The 5,825-nt window shown below is 52.6% G+C and overlaps 1 protein-coding gene and 1 long non-coding RNA gene across 3 annotated transcripts in view; one reads left to right on the top strand and one right to left on the bottom strand.

The window, feature by feature from the left end:
* Nucleotides 1–3,492: 3,492 nt before the first annotated feature.
* On the bottom strand, nucleotides 3,493–5,057 carry LOC118970788 (uncharacterized). The gene is made up of 2 exons (XR_012123352.1): nucleotides 4,546–5,057; nucleotides 3,493–4,437 (listed from the first exon to the last, which is right to left on the bottom strand). It is a non-coding gene; the product is annotated as an uncharacterized lncRNA (long non-coding RNA).
* FARP2 (FERM, ARH/RhoGEF and pleckstrin domain protein 2) overlaps nucleotides 4,429–5,825 on the top strand; it is a 66,070-nt gene continuing 64,673 nt past the window's right edge. Inside the window, exon 1 of one of the 2 annotated variants that reach the window (XM_073217793.1) lies at nucleotides 4,429–4,627. The gene's annotated coding sequence lies outside the window, so the exon portion shown is untranslated. Of the gene's footprint in view, nucleotides 4,628–5,072; nucleotides 5,305–5,825 lie in introns of those variants that run through there. The other variant, XM_037009774.2, reaches the window with a different exon arrangement.

Genomic DNA, 5,825 nt, shown 5'->3' with positions numbered 1-5,825 from the left:
GTAATCAGAAACAGAGGACGTGGACCTGTTACCTAACAGCCTGACCTGAATGTAGTGGCAAGTGCCTCCTTCAGTCTTCCTAATGTTTAGCATTTTGAAGCTTTGTCTTTAGTTCGTTGCTCACCTTAAAGGAGAAAGGGTTGCTCCTAAAAAATGGAAGCTTCTCCTCCACTCCATCTAGTAAAGATTTTTCATATTCCCTGAGCTTACAAATGTTATAAACAGTAGAGAGAAAATTACATATTTTTATTAAAGCTGAGAACATCTCTTCAGAGAGAATTTTAAAAGTTATTAAAACAGCTTATGCAAAGGTAAAGATGACATGAAAGGGCAAATTATGCCAGGTTTGTTCCCTTCAAGCAGGGAGACCAGTGTACGCCAGGCTAGTTGCCTGTGGGACTCACTGACTGCCACTGGTGGAGGCTACTGACTGCCCCATCCCCAACCCCCTGTCATAGCTCCCACCAGTGGCAGTCAGAGTCCCACAGGCAACTAGCCTGGTGTGCACTGGCCTCCCTGCTCAAAGGGAACCTGAGGGCACCTGGGCCCTAGGACGAGGAAAAGGCAATTGTCTGCTTCACTGCATCCTTTGGGCATTCAGAGCTGTCCAGGTGGGTGTTCCCGTCGCCTCCCAACATAAGGAGGAAGAGGTAAAATCAGAGAAAAACCAGAGGAGGAAGCAGTTAGCCTGCGGTGGAGGCCGACTAGCTCCTGGAGAAGAGAAGATCACTGGACCAGAACAGACCTGTGGCAGTGGGTGGAGAGCTCCCCAACACCAGGTTGAGGCAAGAGAGAGTTGTAGAACAGGGCACACACAGGGCATGAACAGGAGACAGAAGGCAACGTGTCTTCCCCAGCAGGTAGCAGGTGGCAAGGGAGGACCTGGAGGGGAATGTCCTTGTGTGGCTCACTGGGGAAAGTTGCAGTTACCAAATATCTTTGCACAAAAAGATGAATACCAAGCACGGTGTAAGCAGTTACTGTGGGGGCCATCTGTGTACCCCACCCCCGTCAGAGTTGGTGGCTTCCCCTTTGTCCTCACCCGGAAGCCCTAGAACAGTTGGGGGATATATGTGTTGTGAGTTCACCCCTATAGGTCAGAACACCTGTGCCCTGCTGGGGGCTGGTGATCGGCCTTTGGTCATGGAACTAGCCAGAGGACCTCCAGACAGGCTCGGCTGACACGGGACGTGATGGTGACGTGGAGAACAGGATTCCTGAGGGAAGGGCTTGTTGAGGCAGGAGTTGCCCCTCTCTCTATGACTTTAAGCATGGAATTATAAGACTAGGTATTAACCTCAAAAATGTTATCAACAAAATGGAGTTTATTCAAGAACAGAGAATTGCAATTGGGTCAGGCAAGCTATAGCAAAACCCTGGGTGAGTGGGGAACAGAGGGGAGGCCCTTTTAGTGGAGTAGGAGGGGCATGTTCTAAGGAGAAAGTCCATTGGAGAATCCTCCGAGTCTCACGTGTCGTGGCCTGGCTGTTCCAGGGTAGCGGAAACCTTCCCTCCCTCCTGGGAGGAAAGGAGACAAAGCCCCTGGGTGTCCCTTCCGGTGGGTCTGAGCCTGGCAGGCCGGGTGGGTGCCAGAGCACCCCCTGTACTGGTACACATGAGCGAGGCTTCCTTTACTATTTTCTCGGCACGTACAATTAGTGTATCTGTACTTTTCTGCTTCTCAGTACTCCGGATTTCCAGGAGTCTCAAGTTAGGTCTTGACATATTAACTCTGTGGTCCTAAGAGCTGATGTAAGCGTTCATGCCTTTTGTTAGTACAACGTAATGCAGGTGGCGGGAGCAGCCAGGCTGCGCCACTCCCATTTACACAGTTGCACTTTGTTTTAACAGAAAACACTTAAGAGGAAGAGAACACACCCTGCGACTAATACAGCTGCGTGTTTTCAAGAGACCCTTGGAGGGGTGTGTCCACATTTTATAGTACCTGTGCCTGAGAATTTAACTTTTTTTAAACTTTGGACGTGTTTTGTATGAGGTACTCTCCACATCTGTATTCATGCTATATTACACTTTATATTTTGTGAGGTGAACTTCCCGTTTTCATTTCTTCTACCTTAACCAACCACTGATTTAGAGCTGACATCCAGGGTCGGTCAGTCTGTGTGGTTAATATTGAACTGCTTTGATTTGGCTGGCCTGACTGATCGCTGAGGAGCATTTCTGATTTATTTCTAGAACATACAGATATGCCTAGAGTGGCAAAGACATGGACCTAGTGTTGTAGAGAGGTGATCTGACCTGGGGCAAGGCCATTCAGTTACATTCCCACTGGGGGAGATGAACTTCCTTCTGTTTGAACACAACACCTAAAACCAGTTTTGCTGCTTTGATTCAATACCGTCAGTTAATCTGCACGTTTATCTTTTACTAAATGAAACAATAGGATCACCTAATGAGATGTTATATTTAAATAGCTTTTAAAAACAGGCTTTTAGAGGTGAATTTTTAATAAGTACCTGGATTCTGTGTTAGGTCATTTTTTAAGCCATTATGTAGAGAATGTGCCACAAGCCACTATGTACGGTTCTCCACTGCATACTATGTTCTGCTCTGGAAAAGTCGGTCTCTGTAGGCTCTAGTTTTCGTGTTGCAACTAAGATTCTTAGCTATACCATGAGAGTCAAACTATTTTACTCAACTAGATTTTAAAAAAAACTTCTTAAATTAACAGTCTGATCAGAAGTCAACCTTTTTATATTTTTTATACTGCACTTTAATATATCCTCTGTAACTGCGAATATAGATCTACCCCACTAGGGAAATGAGAGCTCTTAGGTGCGTGGGCCTCAGGACCCAGACCTTGTCAGAGGCCCTGGGGCCTTGGCCCCATGACCTGAATTGCTGACCAGATTTTTCTCCTTCAGCTGTTTACTTTTTGGATGATTTTCTGAAGGGGGGAGGCAAGCAGCAGTGATCCCTTTCCATGTGCGTGTGTAGTACAAATTTCTCCATGACAAAGACATTTCAAGTCTTCACGCTGGCTGGCTGACAGGCGCCACCAGCACACACCGCACCTGGTCAGCCCTTCCCTTTTCTCCTGACCTGCCTCTGTGTACTCTGGTGGGGCACTGACCCCCCAGGGGAGGCTTTTCTCAGCATTTCTACTGGTTCTGGGAAATTGGCCCCCAGAAAGTGACAGATCTGAAGGGGAGACCTGGAGGACAGGTGCTGGCTCAGTGTGTTCATTTTGCTAGAACAGGAAGGGGGAGGTGAAGAAAACCAGAGAATGAGGAGAGAGGTCTTTGTTTTGGTCCAAACTATGTTACAGAGATGTGCTACAGAAAAATCTGGTGTTCTTCCTATCTTGGCCACTTCACTGTTGCATAATTGTGAATGGTCAAAAGCTGTAGGTTTAGGCACATTAGGCAGTTTTCACCAAGAAAAAGTGTTCTGTGACTTTAGAGCACCTCCATGCCAGTTATTTGGGTTATTTTGACACTTATTAATGATGCTAGTTAAAAGCTGTTTAAAGAGGGCTGGGGATTGTAAGTGGTCAACGCTAAACCTTGTGCATGTTTGAGTAAAACTGCTACTTAGGGCTACTGCCACCTAATAATGGTTTGGGGGTTGGGGCTACACTGTCACACTTTTAAATCCCCTTTTGTTTTGCTGCCCAAATCTAAATAAATGCTTTTGCCAATAGACAGTTGCTCTTTTTACTAAGAGATACTCTTTACTTGTAGAAATATATTTTGGCAACTTCTACACAGCAATTTTGTATCCATTGAAACTAACCTTTTATAAATAAAGCACTATTGTTTAGGTATTAAATGCTTAGTTCTCATTATTGGTTCTTCATGAAAGGGCTGGAGGTCTTCTAGGAAAGGTTCAAAGCCCTGCAGATGTGGATGTCATAAAACCAAGAATTACTTGCACCAGTACCATCAGGACCCAGCCACCTTGTACTGAGCTAGCCCCAAAAAAGGCCCCACAGACTGGAGAGGAATTACTGGTGATCTGATCATCTACTTAAGGTGAAACACCGTCTGATAAAAATTAGCACTAGTAAGAGTTCAGTAATGTCCACTCACTAATTAGAAAGTGGAGTGGGAAAAGATCTCATTTCCTTCAGAAACAGCTTCTAAATACATAGAAATATAATGAATATATAAAATAATTTCCATGCTAGGTATTTCTAAGAAGGTAGGGGTAGGGAAAACCCACAACCCATCAAACGGGAATGTTGAAAAGCTGGATCGAGAGCGTCGTGCTGGCGGCTCTGCAGGCCCTCCTGCCGTTGCCCGTCCTGCGGCCCCCTGCATTCCAGCACCGCCCAGGGTCCCAGGATCTGAGCCCCTTCCTGGCATCAGCGCTTCCTGAGCTGCCGACCGTTTAGTCCGTTCTCTCCAGTCCCCCCCACGCGCTGCCCTGCGCTCCCTCCGCGGGGCTCCGGGTGAGGGGTAATCCCGCTCACGCCTGCGGGCAAGGAGCGCTTTAGAGGAGAAGCCCCCTCACAGTGTAGCGGCGGCAGAGCCCGCGACCCTGAGGCAGGCTGGCAGGGAGGGGAGCGGCAGCACCCCCTACCTGGGCTGTAGGGAAGCCTGAAGGTCGGCTCAGCGGACCGGAACACCGGAAAGGCCCCTCGGAGGGAAACGAGTCAATCCTGGTTTGTACCCTCGACGGACGCGCGGGGGCGCGCCTGGACCAAGATCGTAGAGTAATTTGGGTGGGGTCTTGAGGGATCCAGAGGAGTTCACTCACCTGGAAAGAGAAGGGGCTTGTGCCCCTGTGAGTCGAGCCCGGGAGGCCCCGGCTGTGTCGCGTTTCCGGCCCCGGGTGGGTGTCATGAGGCTATAGAGGAGGAGGACCGCGAAGGCGGAGAGAGCTGCGGTGCCCCTGTCCTCGGGCTCGTCGGCTGCAGCACACCCTCCTGTGGCCGTCAGTGCCCTTCGGCCGCGGTCCCGGCAGCCCAGGAGGAGGGAAATGGCTGTGGGTTAGGAAGAAAGCCCACGGCCTGGGCCGGACGAAGCGGGCCCGGGGAGTCGAGGCCCCGTCCCAAGCAGAGCGCGGCCCGGCGGGGGCGGCAACCTACTGATTTGCACTCACCTCCTGCCGCGGAGGCCCCGCCCCAACGGCGTCCACAAGCCAATCGGCGGCTCGTCCGCGGGGTGGGTGGGCATCCGAGAGTGGGCGGGCTGTCGGGGCGGGGCCTGAGCGGGCGGGGCCTGCGTGGCCGGTTAGGCAGGGCCGGAGGGGCGGGGCGCCGCGGCCCGCGGGCAGCCGGGAGCAGGCGGAGCCGGCGTGGACGCGAAGGCCGCGGCGGGCGGCGACGCGGACCCCGAGGTTGGTGAGGACGCGGGGACGCGAGAGGGCCTGGCGCCTCTGCGCGGCGGTCCGCAGGGGGAGTCCGCGCCCGGGCTCGGAAGGCTTGCCGGCGTTGTGGGTCCGAGCGAGGGGGTTCGCTGTTCGCGGGCCTCCCGCCGGAGGCCGCGGCCCGGGCGGGTCTGCGTGAAGGCCCGAGGCGGGGGCCAGCGTGGGGTCCGTGGCTGGGCCGGGAGGGCTCCGCGTGCAGGACCGCTCAGAGTGCCCTGTGAAAACTCGTGTTGACCTTTCGTTCCCTCCGCTGAACGTTAGAGGTGGGAGTCCGGCCTTAGGGGCTCGTGCGTTTACGTCTGCGGGGACGCGCCCCCGAAGCCGCGGAGCCTCCTGAAGGCAGGCTGCGGCCGGAAACGCCCCGCGCCCCGCGCAGGCACCTCCCGAGGGCCCGCCCTGGGCTCGTTGGTAATGGCCGTGAAAAACAAATCAGAGCGGGCTGCGCTGCAGGAAAGCGTCAGTATGCGGCGTAGAGGAAAGGGGAGAGGTTT

Source organism: Manis javanica, chromosome 12, assembly GCF_040802235.1.
Source record: "Manis javanica isolate MJ-LG chromosome 12, MJ_LKY, whole genome shotgun sequence".
NCBI classification, from domain to species: Eukaryota; Metazoa; Chordata; class Mammalia; order Pholidota; family Manidae; genus Manis; species Manis javanica.
This window is presented reverse-complemented; position numbering and strand designations above follow the sequence as displayed.